The following is an 18,979-nucleotide window of genomic DNA, read 5'->3' as shown; positions in this document are numbered from 1 at the left end:
ACCAGATTTAGTTTGTTAATTTGAGAAATCTTTCTCAAACTAGCATGGCCTAATCTTCTGTGCCAGACCCATTGCTCTTCACTAACAGACATAAGACAAGTTACCTTCTGATTCTTAAGATCTTGAAGATCAATCTTGTAAATGTTGTTCTTTCTCTTGCCTGTAAATAGGATTGAGCCATCCTTCTGACTAATAGCTTTACAAGACTTTTGATTAAAGATTATGTCATAACCATTGTCACTTAATTGACTTATGGACAATAAGTTATGAGCTAATCCATCTACTAGCAGAACATTAGTTATGGAAGGAGAGTTACCAATACTTATGGTTCCTGAGCCAATGATCTTGACCTTCTGGTTCCCTCCAAACTTATCTTCTCCAGCAGATTTAAGCACCAGGTCTTGGAACATAGACCTTTTTCCCGTCATGTACCGCGAGCACCCAGAGTCCAGGTACCATGACATGTTTTCTTTTGTCTTCTTTGCAGCTAAGGATATCTGCAACAGGGATAATCTTTTCCTTAGGTACCCACAATTTCTTGGGTCCTTTCTTGTTAGTTCTCCTCAAGTTCTGATTGAACTTGGGTTTAGCATTATAATTAACAGGAGGTTCAACATGATATTCCCTATTCTGAGTTACATGATATTTTCTAGTATGTGTCACATGCTTCTTAGTGTGTGTAATGTGGAAACTTTTAGCATGTGATGTGAGCCTAATATCATGGGAGTGGCCATACTTGAATTGATCATACAAGGGCTTGTATGTGATTTTCATATCATCCATAGATTCAAGTTTGTATGGAGTTTCACCCTCATAGCCTATGCCAACTCTCTTGTTTCCACTAACTGCATATATCATAGAGGCAAGTTGACTTCTTCCAATACCTCTAGATAAAAACTTTCTAAAACTCAAGTCATATTCCTTAAGAATATTGTTCATACTTGGAATAGACTTTTCTGAACCAAAAGATGATTCAACATCTTTGGATAATTTTAAAACTTTTTCCTTAAGTTCAGAATTTTCTACTTCAAGCTTCTTAGTTTCAGATTCAAATAGCTTCTTTAGCTTTTTGTATTTGATACTAAGTTGAGCCTTGAGTTCCAGAATTTCAGTTAGACTAGAAACTAACTCTTCTCTAGATAGTTCAGAAAATACCTCTTCAGAATCTGAGTCTGATGTAGATTCTGATTCATCATCGACAGTGGACATCAGCGCAATGTTTGTCTGTTCGTCTTCAGAGTTTGATTCTGATTCTGATGAATCTGAGTCATCCCAAGTTGCCATAAGGCCTTTCTTCTTTTGAAACTTCTTCTTGGGCTTTTCCCTCTGAAGCTTTGGACACTCATTCTTGTAATGTCCTGGCTCCTTGCATTCAAAGCACGTGACCTTCTTTTTATCAGATCTTCTAATTCCAGAAGATTCTCCTCTTTCAGGCCTTTTAGAACTTTTGAAGTTCTTGAACTTCCTTTGTTTACTCTTCCTGAGTTGGTTTACCCTTCTGGAGATTATGGACAATTCATCATCTTCTTCTTCTTCTGATTCTGACTCTTCAGAATCTTCTTCTTCAGCCTGAAAAGCATAGACTTACCTTTCTTCTGAGATTCATTAGCATCCAGCTCTATTTCATGACTCCTCAGAGCACTGATCAACTCTTCAAGAGAGACTTCATTCAGATTCTTAGTAATCTTGAATGCAGTCACCATTGGGCTCCATCTTCTGGGCAAGCTTTTGATGATCTTCTTGACGTGATCAGCCTTTGTGTATCCCTTGTCAAGTACTCTTAATCCAGCAGTTAGAGTTTGAAATCTTGAGAACATTGTTTCAATGTTTTCATCATCCTCCATCTTGAAGGCTTCATACTTCTGGATTAATGCAAGAGCTTTAGTCTCCTTGACTTGGGCGTTTCCTTCATGAGTCATCTTCAATGATTCATAGATATCATAGGCAGTTTCTCTGTTTGATATCTTCTCATATTCAGCATGAGAGATAGAATTCAGCAGGACAGTCCTTGACTTGTGATGATTTTTGAATTGCTTCTTTTGATCATCACTCATTTCTTGACTAGACATCTTTGCTCTACTAGCATTTAGAGGATGTTTGTAACCATCCACAAGTAGATCCCATAAGTCACCATCTAAACCAAGAAAGTAACTTTCGAGTCTATATTTCCAATATTCAAAATTTTCACCATCAAACACTGGTGGTCTAGTGTAGCCATTATTTCCCTTTCCATTGTTTTGTTCAGCAGGAACAGGTGTAGGTGTTGGTGGATCAACCATCTTAGTGTTTTTCTCCCTGAATCTTTTACTAACACGGTTAAGTGCTTGCACATAGAACCGGTGCTCTGATGCCAATGGAAGGATAGAAAAACACTTAGAAAGGGGGGTTTGAATAAGTGTGACTTTAAAAACTCTTTAGATAAAAACAATGAACACGATTATTTTTATCCTGGTTCGTTGTTAACGAAACTACTCCAGTCCACCCCCTTAGAGTGATTTACCTCAACTGAGGATATAATCCACTAATCAATCTTGATTACAATGGTTTTCCACTAAGATACCTTCTAAGTCTTCTAGAGTATACTGATCACAACTTGATCACTCTAGGAATACACCACTTAGATAACCTCTAAGTCTTCTAGAGTCTACTGATCTCACTGATCACTCTAGGAACCTTTTACAATCAATGTAAAATAAATGTTTACAAGAGTATTGAAATGCTTCTTAGAAAGCTATAATCACAATTGTGATATTTCTCTTAAGTTCTAAGCTTAAAACTCACTAAAATATTACAATAGTTGTGAGCTTGAAGATGAAGTTCGTGAGTATTGAATTCAGCAGCGTTTCAGTATTTTTGCTAGAGTTGATGTTACTGCTTCTGATTAGAACTTCCATATTTATAGGAGTTTGAGAAGATGACCGTTGGGTTGCATTTAATGCGTTGCGTGAAAAGTACAGCTCTGCATTTAATGTTTCACACTTTTGTCAACTACCTCGAGCCTTGCTTTTACTGCTTTTACTGACTTTGCCTTTTGTAGCTTCTAACGTTCCTTTTGTCAGTCAGAGTAGACTGTCATCTTGTACTTGCTTCTGATCTCAGATTTGTGAATACAACGTTTGAATAGTCAGAGTCATTCAGCTTGGTGCAGAGCATCTTCTTGTCTTCAGAGTTTGAAGTGCTTGAGCGTGATACCATAAGAACTTCAGTGATTCTGCTTCTGATCTCATGTTCTTCTGATGCTTCATAGACCATGTTCTGATTCTGCTTGACCATCTTCTGATGTCTTGCGAGAGCATGTTTTGATGTTGCAATCTTGAACCTTCTGAGTCAGTGCTTCTAGCGCTGAATTGTACATACTCTTTATATATTTCCTGAAATGGAAAATGCAAAGGATTAGAGTACCACATTATCTTATACAAAATTCATATAGATTGTTATCATCAAAACAAGAATATTGATCAGAACAAATCTTGTTCTAACAGCTCAATATGGGGAGAAATGAATATAGGGAGAAACGCTTATGAAGAAAATCTCTTAAAGAGTTGAAGCAATCAAAGCAATGTTCGGATACAAGAAGTTTCAAGATCAGAAGCAAGCTATGCTCTGCTACAAAAAGTTAAAGCTCTGATACAAGAAGTCTCAAGCTCTGATACATGCAAGCCTTCTTGATGCTCTGATAAAGCCAAGTGCTCTCAAAGAGAAATTCAAAGCTCTGAAGTTGTCCAATGGAAGCTCTTAAGTGAAGCTCTGAATTATCTGAAGTTTAAAGTTCAACGTGAAAGTCTCATCTGAAATGGAAAATAATCAGGGAAGTCTTTTATTTATAAATTCTTCTAGTATTAATTTCAGGGGGAGATTGTTAATCTCAGGGGGAGACATATTCACACTCTGAATAATATGCTTTCATGCTATATTTGTGTATTGTCTTTTTCATCTGATATTCTGGATACAAATTCATATCAATTCTATATGTTTTTATCATCATCAAAAAGGGGGAGATTGTTAGAACAAGAAATGTTCTGATCAATATTCTTAGTTTTGATGATAACATTATGTATGAATTTTGTATAAGACAACGTGGTACTCTAACTATTCACGTTTTCCATTTCAGGAAAAGTCTAAAAGAGTATGCACAAAATCAGCATTCAGAAGCACTAACCCAGAAGTTCTGGATGGCTTCATCAGAACATGATTTGTCAGACATCAGAAGATGGTCTAGAAGAAATCAGAACATGATCTGGAAAGCATGAGAAGATGGCTGTCAGAAGCAAAGCTCTGAAGATCTGATGGTATCACGCTCCAAAGAACTTCCATAGTCTGTTGACTGAAGTTGCATCTGCACCAAAGCTGAAGACTATGATATTCAAATGTTATTCTATAAGTCTGAGTCCCGAAGCAAGTACAAGATGAAAAGGCTACAACGTCAAATCTGTCTGACTGACAAAAGGAACGTTAGAAGCTACAAAAGGCAAAGTCAGAAAAAGTAGTTGAAGCATGACTCGAGGTAGTTGACAAAAGAGTGAAACATTAAATGCAGCAGTGTATTATTCACGCAAAGCATTAAATGCTCCCAACGGTCAAATTTCCTCAACGATGTCAAACGGAAATCACACAAAAGCAAAGAAGAACTTCATCTTCAACCTCACAACTTTGTAATATCTTAGTGAGTGTTAAGAACTAGAACTTAAGAGAAATATTACTTGGTGATTAAGTTGTGATCTGTATACTCTAGAAGATTTAGAAGTTGTCTAAGTGAAGAACCATTGTAATCAAGATTGATTAGTGGATTAAATCCTCAGTTGAGGTAAATCACCTTGTAAGGGGTGGACTGGAGTAGTTTAGTTAACAACAAACCAGGATAAAAATAACTGTGTGATTATTTTTTATCTACCATTTTTGGAAAAAAACCCTTATTCAATCCCCCCTTTCTAAGTGTTTTTCACTCGTTCAACGAGGATAAGATCTACGGACGATCTACGATCCCAAAAGAAAGAAACGATAAGACGGACGAGTGTTAGGATCAATAAGGACGAGTATTGAAGGAAGATACAGGCGAGTAACGAGGAGAAAAATACGGACGAGTGTTTGTATCAATACGGACGAGTATTGAAGGGAGATACGGACGAGGATCAAGGAGCATATCACAGACGAGTGTTTGAATCAATACGGACGAGTATTAAAGGAACATACGGACGAGTATCAAGGAAAATAACACGGACGAGTGTTTGGATCAATACAGACGAGTATTTATGGAAGATACAAACGAGTATCAAGGAATATAACACGGACGAATGTTAGGATCAATACGGACGGTATTGAAGTAAGATACAAATGAGTATCAAGGAAAATAACACAGACGAGTGTTTGGGTCGATACGGACGGGTATTAAGGAAAATAACACGGACGAGTGTTTGGGCTGGTACTGACGAGTATCAAAGGAAGATACACACGAGTATCATGGAGAATAACATGGACGAGTGTTTGGATCAATACGGACGAGTATTTAAGGAAGATACGGACGAGTATTAGGGAGAATAACACGGACGGGTATTTGGATCAATACAGACGAGTGTTGAAGGAAGATACAGACGAGTGTCAAGGAAAATAATACATACGAGTGTTTGGACCAATACGGACGAGTATTGAAGGAAGATACGGACGAGTATTGAAGGATCAATACGAACGAGTATTGATGGATGGCACAGACGAGTATCAAGGAGAGTGACACAAATGAGTGTTTTGGAAAATTGCAAACAATGAGATGCTTTACAGACGGACTCACTGGGGATTAAGAATATCAAGTATTGGCACCGCGGCTTGAGAAGATTCGTAATATGATATTAGATATCAATCGGGGTTTGTAAGGATATTATTCTCTATGGGGAGGTGTTGCTGTCTTGATTGAGCGTTGATTCGGATTATCTGGCTTATGCTTTGTATGCATGTTTGAATTTTTTGTATGGCGTAATGATCCATTTCGATGGATATGCTACGTTTTTGAGGATGCAATGTTATATGTAGTGAATACTATATGCGTAATGCCAAATAAAGGCCTTGGTGAGGTAAGCACCAGGGAGAATCCCCTTAGTGTTAAGAATTATGTAGAGATGCCAATAGATATTGGACTTGAACTTGCAATATGTACTCCTTCTGATTATTTCCTTTTGGAACATAGAATAACCTTTTACTTCTCACCATGTGCCACTGCATGGAGGATTTCCAGCTTGAGGAGATTCCCTCGATTCACCATGTTGGGGATGAGAAGTCCAGATAAGAAAACCAGGTTTGGGAAGTGGAACAACTCCCAGAAGAAATAAAATCCTGTGCTTGGGGAGAGACCAAATTTCTAATAGAAAATAAACTCCTATGATCGGGGAGAGATAATAAAACTCAAAAGATCGCACCTCAAGTATTCTTGTGCCACAAATACTTGAGATAATTTGCCCCAGTATGTTCAAAAGTTTGAAATAGTCCCTCCAGATCAACGGATCCTTGAAGAGATTTGTCGAATCTCGACGTAACTGCCCCAAATTGACTGAACTTGAGAGAGATTCCTCGACGTGACTGCCCCAGATTAGTGGAACTCAAAAGAGATTCCTCGACTTGACTGCCCCAGATTGGTGGAACTCAAGAGAGATTCCACGACTTGATTGCTCTAAGCAACATGCCCCTTGATAATCAGTCTCTGAAATAATTGGCTTCTTACTCCACGGAGTTCTCAAGTCTCTTTTACTTTGACATGATTAAGCTCTTCACTGATTTTGTTCCAGAAAATTTCCTTGATGTTAAGCAAATGTTTTGTATGCAGAAAAACGTTAATTCTAAGAATGATAATTCTAATGCAAAGCCTATGTTAGTCTTGAAGTTTAATGAAACTTTTTATTGAAATGAGGTCGCGACCTCTCGTGAATGAATCACTATTTGAGATACAACCTCGATTTTGCATATGAAAGACAAAGCAAGCATACGAAACCAACATAGATATATGTCACACTTCACTGGGAGTCAGTTAAACACTATCTCATCGGAGTGTGCTTTCAAAATAACCCGTGCATCAATTAGGACTTTTAAGGGTTGTAACGTGGCCGAGTTAACGGTTTTAGAAACAAAGGATTTTTAGGCTCAAAATTATTTGGTGTCCACCCCCTTCATAATGTTCTCCGGTCCCACGTTCAATTTAATCAGCACGAGCGCTCATCTCTCAGAGGAATTTCGATGCGGTTGAGGAATGAATGAGGTTTCTCGGACATGGAAGTCACCTACCTTTTATTCTTATGATTCATTATCACACGACTTTGTTCTTGCTCGGCAATCCCAATATCATTTTATATTTTTTATGCACTTCATTTTTTATTTATCATTTTATTTCTTTTTCATTTTTTTTTGTTGCCATATTTTTTTTAACAAGTCGTGTGATCTTGCGTTGCCTTTGATTTGTTGGAAAAGTTGTGACTGCCTCGTTCTTTTATTCAAAAGCACACAATTAGAGATTTTTGCATTTTTTTATTTGTCATCCTCCTCCCTCCGTTCTTTGCCTAAGCAAGAGATTAGTAAAGTTGGCATCGATATGCAAGCAAATCATTTTATGAGTGATAGCGAATGGATTACCTCAAGACAAACATAAACAATGTATTATGATTTTCATTCAAAAATTAACAAGTTTTTACATGCGAGCAATGCTTAATATAACAAAGAAAAGTTTCAAATGAGAATGCAGTAAAGAACTGAATGACTGCCATTATTGAGGAGACTTGACTCTGTTTGGAATTATTGCTCTTAAATGCTTTTTGCAGTTTTGATATCCCATTGAGACTTCAATTTATGCATAAACCTCTCAGGGTGAATGCTATTGCTCTAGAATCAATGAGATCTTGAACTTTGTCTCTGAATGGCTTACAACTTTCAGTTGAATGGCCATGTTCCTCAACATGGTAATCACCTAGCATTATCATCGGTTCTTGCATAACACTTTAGATTACTTCCCAGAGGAAATACTCCAGCGAATTCATACATGAGTGGTACGTGAGTATCAACTTTAAGGATTCGAGCAATGCAAATGGTGCAATGCTCAAGATAGACCAGGTATTGCTTATCCCTCGGCCGGGAGCCCCATGTATAGCTGTTGGAGTAGTAATTGCCATCATAAAGGGAAGAACCTTGTATGGTCATCAAACTCAGGAGAGCTATATGTGGCGAGGAAGACTTGACACGAATCTTAACCAACTAAAATTCGAACAAGAAGGGATGAAATTGGGCACAAGGAACTGAAATTACATCGGTCTGTTTCTCATATTCTTTCTGTCTCTATTGACAAGAGAAGGCCAATGAGAAGGAAATTTTAAGAGGAGATGACCCAGGATGTGAAGAAAAACCTTGAGAATGAGAAATGTCTCTGCATAACACTCTTGACTACCACATGGCAAAATATTTTGACGGAGTCACCCAGGAATTTGTAATGCTTTAGGGATTTGAGCAATGCAAATGGTGCAATGCTCAAGATAAGAATACGTCTTGCTTATCCCTCGGTCAGGAGCCCCAAGCAACTTCCACATATGTACAAGAGGTGACTACCACTTTGGCTTGCATGTCCAACCCATCTGGAGTAGGCATAAATGACCCTTGCAGTTTTTGGACATCAAGCAATAAGCACAAACACACAATATGTAAATCAACAGAGTCACAACCTTCTATGGCTTTCAACCTTTTCTCCAAGAGATGGAACCTTTTGTCAATTTCACTAATCGGGAACCTGAAGACTTCAATAATGTGAATTCTCCTTACCAAGAATAAGAATCTCAACATTATTTTAGACATTCTAATTCATAAGACCTTCTCTTGGGGCGAGATTAACATTCGCATTTGGCCTCTAAAGGACATGTCTCAACTCTTCTTGTCTTAAGAGAAAAGGCTTGAATAGCCTCCATATACGGATTCACGTTAGTCCTCATTTCTGTTCTCATCTCAGTCAAGTCCTCACGGAGTTTTTCTATGGTTAACTTTCGAGCACGTAGCGGCGAGAAGTCAATTTTGTTGCTGAAGTCATAATTTGAGTAGAAAGGCCCCCCATAGGCTTCTAAGAGAACTATTAAATGCATGATAGTATGAATGCATGTTTTATTTATGGAGAATCCTATAGTCTTTCCACACACTTCTTGTTTCTCTTTTTCTCTTCTTTTTTTTTTGAAATCAAAGCTTTATTTTGTATAGAATATCTTTTCTTTTTTCTTTTTCTATTATTTTATATTTTTTTGGAAACAGACTTTAGGATCCCCCCACAAACGAAATGGATGAAGCAATGATGTTATGCAATGCAATTGGGATCAAAGGTCCATATAATCGTTGGATAACTGATGTAAAACCTTTGTACAAGTCAAATGTCACAAGATCAAAGGTCCGACGTAGTCATAGAATACCAAGAAAACTAATAGTCACCGACGGAACCAAAGTCACCAACGGTACCTGTACCTGTAAAGAATATGATTCCCTCCCCACTCACGGGTAAATCTAGGCCAGGGTAGGTCAAAAAGCCAATAGAAGATTGAAAGTAGGCGTAATCATACGAAATTGCCTCGTTCAACCAAGCTCTGCCCGTGGATACATGATCGGAACAATCAGACATACGTCTTCTGTCCGTCATGGCCACTCTATTCCTAGTTCCCATGGTATCACTCATGACCTATATATTGGGTCTTTTACCTCTTGTAACACCCAACCCAACAGAGGAAATCCAAACAGTCCAGAATATGATGCAAAAATTAAAATGCGCAGATAGAGTGCAATGCAAACATGTAAATATGGAAATCATTAAAACACCCAAAGATAAACAGAAAAGTTCTAGGATCGACTCACTAAGTACGGATCCACAATAGGTCGACGTCCCCACCAGAGTCTCCAGTTGTTGCTATCGCGAAAATCAACAGAGTCGCCACTAACATATTTATCCAGAAAAGGAAGGGATGCCAGCAAACCATGAAACAAGGTGCAATGGTCTCACGACCAGAGAAGAGGGTAAGGGAGTCGGTTACGCGAGGGGAAGGTGTTAGCATCCCTCACGCCCATCGTACTCGATGGGATCCACGCTTGCAGTCTAATCTATGGGTGTGTAAGAGAATCTTCGCCCAAAACTTAACTAGGATGCATGCAAAATGTAGGGAAAATAAAGAATTATACTCGCACAAGCCATACCCTGCTGCCTACGTATCCTTTTTGAGGAATCAGAGTTACCGTAGCTCGGCTCAAACATTTCTGTTTGTTTTGGGGTTTTTTAGTTGGGCGGTGTTAACGTTCACACTCTTGCATACCTACGATGTGATTGAGCGGAAATAACATGCCCTTAGATGCATACGAGGAAAAAGAAAAAGAAAGCATTTGGTTTGTATATTTTAGTGGGAAAGTCCCTTTTTATGAGTTTCAATCATTATTATGCATTGTTGGTGTTTTTTAAGGGAAAGAGTTCAAGTAGTTATTAGATGTTTTAAAGTTGTAAAAGAAAAAGGGAAGATAATCTATCTGAGTCTTGTTAATGTCTACCTAATTGTTTAAGGGTTTTTTGAGGAAACATCTACCTATGTTGATATACAAAAGGAATTGATTCTATCCTAAGGGAGCATACAAAAGGGATTACGCTACGTCTAACAATCCTACGGGGAAAGCGAAAGCAAACAAGAATATCAAACAAACGAGCTCGGCTCGTGCACACACACCTACAGGCGCAAGCCTTGTAGTAGAAAAATGATCCCGCCATAGCCCAGGGGAGCGTATCACCCGAGTCAACCAAGCATTAGACCGAGGATATGTGAATCCTTAACCGTGACATTGTATTACCGGGCCAAAGAGGAGCAGAGGCAAATCGAGCATGCGTACACCGAGTATCAATGTCGGACGACGTGAGCTAAGAAATGTGGGGGTCTGATTGCATGGACCCGCTTCACTTTACCCATTTTGGGCCTTTGACTCGACGATCTTGGGGACTTGTCCAGAGCTTTGAACTTGCAAAAAGTGAGCATAAGGACGACCTGGGGACTGAAAGTTGCAGGGGTTGATTGATAATCCTTTCCGCTTGCCTTCTTGAGGACATACAATGGCCTTTGTTAGGACTTCCTACAAGCAGAAACGTAAACACACCGACAAAAACAGAACCTCTGGAACATGCCTCAGAGGATTTCCAAATGCAATGCATACCTAGGTCCTACTTCTCATGTTAAGAATGGTGCGAAGCGATAAAGTACAGAATCAAGTAAAAAGGAATAAGAAATGATACCAATGGATATCAAATCCGTAATGAGCTAGCAACGCAAGAAAAACTAAGAAAACTTTGCGTAAGCTAACATCAAGCAAAGCCAGGAGTCCAACATAAGCGTCAAAGCAATGTGGTGTGAAAATAAATCACAACCGACATGTGGTGCATATCAGACACAACCACATAAGAAACCTGCGAGAAACACAATCCAAACAAAAAGTGCGAACAAAGTATATACATCTCAAGAATGAAAGACAAGATGAATCGCATAAGAAGCAAACTCGTATCCCACAAATAAAGTGGAATACGAAGCAATCCAATCAAAAGCGAAGTCGCATCGGAAGCGGACTCGTATCCTATAAATAAAGTGGAACACGAAGTGATCATATCACACACAAAAGCTTTCTCGAAGTACCTTGCACATCTTAACAACCAAATTAATTAGAAATAACAAGGCAAAAGTAACCGAAGTTACGCATTCACATCATAACTTAAATTGGAATTGAATCATGAAGAAATAAGTTACAAACATGCATTAGAACCATAAGATCAATTAACAGCAGCATCACATTAAGACTTGAAATTAATCAGAAACTTGAATTAAAAACAACCAAACTAGTGATGGTATCAAACAATTATCCAATCACCTAAAGTCTAGCAAAAAGTATGATTTTATTACATTCTCATTACCTAAAAATCTAACCAAGATGTGTGATTTTTATCATGTTTTTATCAACTAAAAATGCTAGAAAAACCTAGTTAAAAACTAAATCTAATACATAAAATCATGCACACAGGGGGTGAAAATTGAAATCAAGATGATATTACCAGCATAAAGGCGCAAGGCCCAGGGTTTTGGCCCAACAGAGTGTTTTTTTTTTTGTAAATCAGATTATCCATGATACCAAAAAGGGCGTGTGATGGGCCATGGTGGAGGTGGAGGTGCATGGTGCAATTCGTTGGCCCATTGCTTGGATCCAATTTATTCATCAGATTTTTATCAAATTCAAACTTTATGTTAATTAATATTCAGAGTAAATCATTAAACCATATAATAACCTGATATTAATTTCCATTAAATGGTCAGACTATAGGTTAATTAACATATTAATTCAAGAGAAAAATAAAATAGAAGGGGGTTAGGTCAAATTTACATGTGACGCATCAAGTTCCTTCAAGGAACTTCTTCTTCTCCCTCAACGCTTTCATGGCCGCGGCGGTGATTCACTTTTTCCCGATCAAAATTTCGGCCGTTCCCTCCGTCATGATCTCGCCTCCACCTCTTATCTTTCGTTCCTCCGCAATCCGATTCAAGCTCGTTCCATTGCCTCAATCACCCACACGACCTGAGAAGTTTCTAGTAACTCTTCGGAGATGATGAAGATGAACAGAGAATCTTGCGTGTTCAGGTACGTATGACCTTTACTTTCCCCCGCGACTTCTTTTTCTTCTACTCTTTCTATTTTCTGTGTGGATGCATCGTGATGTCTCACGAAGATAATGGAGGCGATGATGACTTGTATCTTTTTGCAGATTGATGATGGTATCGGAGAACGAAGATGATTATGTGGAAGAAGATGATGATGGTGTGAATGTTAAGTTTCTAGTAGTCTGTTTCCTTAATAAATTAAGTTTGTTATTTTTACCTATTCTTTAGGAGGATCCATGTTATTAAGACTTGTTAAACGTGGATTTAGTGGAATTAGTGGTTCCTTTATTTTCTAGGTTATCAGTTACTTACACTTGTATTTAACCGCATTTCAACTCAATAAGCCTGCATTCAAATTATGCAATATATTTTTTTCTTACGTAATTTTAACATTGTGGTACCAGAGCTCCCTACTGGGGCCTGAGTTGAAAAAGCTGCAGCTTTCATTCTTTCCGCAGCAAGAGTTGCTTTAATGGCGTCTGAAAACAACAACTTTGTGCAACCTGCTATTCCACGCTTCGATGGTCACTATGATCATTGGAGTATGTTGATGGAAAATTTCTTGAAATCCAAAGAGTATTGGACTCTTGTGGAAACTGGCATCACCGCACCAGAAAATGAATCGGCTTTGACAAAAGCACAAAGAAAGAGGTTAGATGATCAGAGATTAAAGGATTTGAAGGCGAAGAATTATTTGTTTCAAGCAATCGATCGTGTTGTACTGGAGACCATCCTAAAGAAGGACACTGCTAAAGATATATGGGATGCAATGAAGAAGAAGTATCAAGGCACTGCACGGGTAAAACGTGCACAACTCCAAGCTCTTCGCAAAGAGTTCGAAATTCTTCACATGAAGGAAGGCGAGTCTGTCAACGATTATTTTTCAAGAACACTGTCAATTTCAAACAAGATGCGCATTAACGGAGACAAATTGGAAGAGGTTGCGGTTATTGAGAAAATCCTTCGCTCAATGACACGCAAATTTGATTATGTGGTGTGTTCCATTGAAGAATCGAATGACATCGATAGTCTTTCGATTGATGAATTGCAAAGCTCACTATTAGTTCACGAGCAAAGGATGGTTAGCTATGTCGTGGAGGAGAAAGCCTTGAAAGTCACTGCTCATGAAGGAACCATTTCTTCGGGAAGAGGACGAGGGGGATTTCGAGGAAGAAGCAGAGGTGGAGGGCGTCAATTTTACAATCGTGAAGCACAATTTGACAAGGCAAGGGTGGAGTGCTATCATTGTCACAGGCATGGCCATTATCAATATGAATGCCCTGCCAAAGAGAAGGAAACCAAGGTACATTTTTCTGAAACTGAAGAAGAATTGCTCTTGATGGCTTACAGTGACAAGAATAATTTACCAGGTAATACTTGGTATTTAGACTCCGGGTGCAGCAATCACATGTGTGGAAACAAATATTGGTTTTATGATTTGGATGGAAGATTTAGAGAAACTGTGAAGCTTGGTAACAATTCTTGTATTTCTGTCATGGGAAAAGGGGATATTAAATTCCATGGTAAAAACAATGTTATCCATACAATTTCTAGTGTGTTTTATGTCCCTGATTTGAAAAGTAATCTCATTAGTATGGGACAACTACAAGAAAAAGGTTACATCATCATCATCCAACAAAGCAAGTGTCAAATTCATCATCCTGAGAAGGGTCTAATAGCTGAAGCAGAAATGACATCCAATCGTATGTTCCCTCTACACATTCAGCATAGTGTCCAGAAGTGCTTCTCCACAAAAGTGCAAGATCCAACATGGTTGTGGCATCTACGTTCTGGTCATTTGAGTTTCAAAGGTTTGAAGACCCTATATGAGAAGAACATGGTGGAAGGACTGCCCAATATCAACAATTCCATAGAAATGTGTGAAGATTGTATTATTGGTAAACAACATCGTGATTCTTTTCCACAAGCAAAAGCATGGAGAGCTGGAAAAATTCTACAATTGTTACATTCTGACATTTGTGGACCAATCAATCCAACCTCGAATGGAAACAAAAGGTACTTCATTACCTTCATTGATGATTATAGTCGAAAAATATGGGTTTATTTTTTACAGGAGAAATCTGAAGCCTTTATTGTTTTTAAAAGCTTTAAGGCTCGAGTTGAAAAAGAATCTGGCAAGTGCATTCAGACCCTTCGTACAGATCGTGGCGGTGAATTTAACTCACATGAATTTACAAGTTTTTGTGAGTCGCATGGAATACGGAGGCAGCTTACTGTTGCATACACACCACAACAAAATGGTGTGGCTGAAAGAAAGAATCGGACGATTATGAACATGGTGCGAAGCATGATGGTGAAAAGGGGTATTCCTAAGACTTTCTGGGCAGAAGCGGTCAATTGGAGCGTTCACATACTCAACCAAAGTCCTACCCTTGCTGTGAAAAACATCACACCTCAAGAAGCTTGGAGCAATGTCAGGCCTTCGGTGGACCACTTTAGAATTTTTGGGTGTATAGCGTATTCCCATGTTCCGAACAAGAAGAGAATAAAGCTTGATGATAAAAGTGTGAAATGTGTTTTTATTGGTGTTAGTGAAGAGTCCAAGGCGTACAGGTTATATAATCCCATTACCGAGAAAATAATCATAAGTCGAGATGTTCTCTTTGATGAAGAAAATACATGGGATTGGTGCAGCACCGAGAAACAACAAACGTTAACTGATGGTGAGGAAGATGGCGAAACAAGTCAGGATTCTGAATCACAGTTACAACTTCCTACTCAGTCCCTTGGAGAAATTCCGCCAAATCCTTCATCAAGTGTCTCAATTCCAAATGAAGATCAATTATCTATTTCAAAACCACAACGACAGAGGAGAAAACCAGCTTGGATGGTAGATTACGTGGGTGGAGATGAATTGTGTGATGAGGATACTGCTGCACAACTTGCTTTATTTGCAGGCTCTGATCCTATATTGTTCACAGAAGCAGTGAAGGAAGAAAAATGGAAAAAAGCCATGGATGCAGAAATTGAAGCCATAGAGAAGAATAAGACGTGGGAATTAACTGATCTTCCAAAAGGACAAAAAACCATTGGTGTGAAGTGGGTTTACAAGACATAGTTGAATGAAAAAGGAGAGATTGACAAGTTTAAAGCAAGGCTGGTTGTCAAAGGATACAAGCAAGAGTATGGGGTTGATTATGAGGAAGTTTTTGCTCCTGTAGCAAGACAAGATACAATTCGATTGGTGGTTTCTTTAGCAGCACAAAATTCATGGCCTATATTTCAACTTGATGTAAAATCCGCCTTCCTGAATGGTGAACTACTTGAGCAAGTCTACATTGAGCAGCCTCCTGGTTATGTGGTAAAAGGTAATGAACATAAGGTTTACAAATTGAGGAAGGCCTTATATGGTCTGAAGCAGGCACCTCGAGCCTGGTATAGTTGTATAGATGACCACTTTGAGAAGACAGGTTTCAACAAATGTCCATATGAGCATACTCTATTCATCAAGTCAGGTGAAGGAGGTAAAATATTGATAGTTTGCTTATATGTTGATGATCTTATTTTCACGGGTAATGATGAAACTATGTTTACTGATTTTAAGAGTTCTATGATGGCTGATTTTGACATGACTGATTTAGGAAAGATGAAATATTTTCTTGGTATAGAAGTAGTGCAAACAGGTGCTGGTTTGTTTATTGGGCAAAAGAAATACGCTCAAGAGATTTTGGAACGGTTTCACATGGAGAATTATAACCCAGTTGGAACTCCAACCGAACCCGGTTTGAAGCTCTCAAGTGATCATGATGGAGAGAGGGTTGACAGTACTTACTTCAAACAAATTGTTGGAAGCTTAATGTACTTGACAGCCACTAGGCCCGATATCATGTATGTTGTGTGTGTGATTAGTAGGTATATGGAAAGACCAACAGAGCTGCATCTTAAAGCTGCAAAAAGGGTGTTCCGTTACTTGAAAGGAACAACAGATTTTGGTATATTCTACAAGAAAAATGGAGAATCTGTTTTGACCGGTTTCACCGACAGCGACTATGCGGGTGATTTGGACGACAGGTGAAGTACATCAGGTCATGTGTTTATGGTGGGATCAGCAGTTGTATCATGGGCATCAAAGAAGCAACAAGTTGTTACTTTGTCCACAACCGAAGCAGAGTTCATAGCTGCAGCAACTTCAGCATGCCAAGCAATTTGGCTAAGAAGAATTCTTGAGGAGTTACACTTTCATCAAGACAGGCCAACTGTAATTCACTGTGACAATAGTTCAACTATCAAGCTATCTAAAAATCCGGTTTTACATGGGAGAAGTAAACACATTTATGTACGGTATCATTTTCTTCGTGATCTTGTTACTGACAGAACTATAGATTTAGTGTATTGTCGAAGTGAAGACCAAGTGGCTGATATCATGACCAAGTCTTTAAAGCTGGAAGCATTTGCAAAGCTACGTGGATTACTTGGAGTTTGTTCAAGTTTAGTTTTAAACTGATTAATATATTATATATATGATTCAATTTAAGGGAGGGTGTTAAGTTTCTAGTAGTTTGTTTCCTTAATAAATTAAGTTTGTTATTTTTACCTATTCTTTAGGAGGATCCATGTTATTAAGACTTGTTAAACGTGGATTTAGTGGAATTAGTGGTTCCTTTATTTTCTAGGTTATCAGTTACTTACACTTGTATTTAACTGCATTTCAACTCAATAAACCTGCATTCAAATTCTGCAATATATTTTTTTCTTACGTAATTTTAACAGTGAAGGCTTATTATGGTGATTTCTTCAGAGGTATTGATCGAAAACGATGTTGTAGAGGAGATTCTTGAAGATTTATTCTAACGATGAATGTTGCTGTGACCTGAAGTGAAGATTAAGGGTTGGAGTTTTGCAGTGATGAACGATTGAAGATTGAGAGTTCAATTTTTTGAAGGTTGAAGAATGATTGTAGGGAGAAGATGAAGGAGATAGAATCTCGTGTGTTTTCAAGCTTTTTTCTTGGAGAATTGAGATGCGTAGATTGAAGATTCCAGAGTCAGAGAAGAGAGTTTTTTATGATTTGTATGAAGTGAAATTTTTTTTATGCCCTTTTCATCCTAAACCCGAGTTTTTTCCTCTCATTTCTCTCATAATCTCCTTCCCATTTTTCTGTTAGAATCCCCTTGAATTGAACCGGTTTCCCTTGTTAATGGGCTCTTTTTGGTTCGGTTCGAATTTGTCTTTGTCGGGCTTTTATTTGTGATTGAAGCTTGGTTCTGGTTTTGGTTGCAGGATTTTGTTTGATGCTAAGAACCGATTCGGCTTAGCTAGCGCTTGCAGTATGTTTTGTGATGCAACTGGTGCAATTCTGTCTAGGTTGAAGTTGCAAGGATTTGAGTGGGACATTGGCAAAGGCTTGGGCGGTTTGAATTTGGCTGATTTAATTTTTGTGTTGTTTGAATTGTATTGATTTTTGGATGTAATAAATGTGGATGTAATTTTGCTAGTATAATCTTTTTAATCAACTTGAATGAACAAAGAAGATCCTAAAGAATAAAGAAGATCCTCGGCCAGAAACTGATTATCCTGTCCGACCAATCCTCGACGGAGACATCGAGCTCATCCCCCTCGGCTAAGATCCCAGTAAGGGAGTCAAGATCGGAAAAGGCCTCCCCGACCTTGCTCGAAAGCAGCTCGTGGCCTTCCTGCGCAAAAATTCCAACCTCTTCTCATGGAGCGCAACCGATATGTCCGGTCTCGACCCTGAGGTTGCCTGTCACCAGCTCACCATTGATCCAGCCGCTAGGGCAGTAGTACAACATAGGCGTAGGCAATCTCCCGAGAAAGCGGAGGCTGCCGAGAAAGCTGTAAAATACCTCCTAGAGGCAAATTATATTTCTGAGGCCAAGTATTCAACTTGGCTCTCAAACGTTGTACTAGTTAAAAAATCTAATGGAAAATGAAGAATGTGCGTTGATTATACTGATCTTAACAGGGCTTGCCCCAAAGATGCTTATCCATTACCTAACATTGACAGGCTGGTCGACAACTCGGTCGGCTATAAATTATTATCTTTTGTGGATGCATATTCAGGTTATAATCAAATTCCCATGGCAAAATGCAACAAGCAATGCACGACCTTCATGACCGAATTAGGGAACTATTACTACAATGTAATGTCCTTCGGACTTAAGAATGCCGGAGCGACGTACCAACGCATGATGAACAAAGTGTTCCAAGGTGAGATTGGCGACACACTCGAAGTGTACATGGACGACATGATCGTCAAATCGCGAGGAAACACCGACTACACAAACCATCTCGAGCGCGTATTCGACCGAGCAAGGTCATGCAAAATGAGG

The 18,979-nt window shown here is 38.7% G+C and overlaps 1 long non-coding RNA gene across 1 annotated transcript; it reads left to right on the top strand.

Annotated features, from left to right (window-relative positions):
• The first annotated feature begins 12,373 nt into the window (after positions 1–12,373).
• On the top strand, positions 12,374–18,252 carry LOC131628471 (uncharacterized). Its single transcript, XR_009291805.1, has 3 exons — positions 12,374–12,833; positions 17,405–17,699; positions 17,910–18,252. It is a non-coding gene; the product is annotated as an uncharacterized LOC131628471 (long non-coding RNA).
• The last annotated feature ends 727 nt before the right edge of the window (positions 18,253–18,979 follow it).

This window comes from Vicia villosa, unplaced genomic scaffold, assembly GCF_029867415.1.
Source record: "Vicia villosa cultivar HV-30 ecotype Madison, WI unplaced genomic scaffold, Vvil1.0 ctg.000456F_1_1, whole genome shotgun sequence".
In the NCBI taxonomy this organism is placed as follows: domain Eukaryota; kingdom Viridiplantae; phylum Streptophyta; class Magnoliopsida; order Fabales; family Fabaceae; genus Vicia; species Vicia villosa.
The sequence above is the reverse complement of the archived record's forward strand: the minus strand, read 5'-3'. Positions and strand labels throughout refer to the sequence as shown.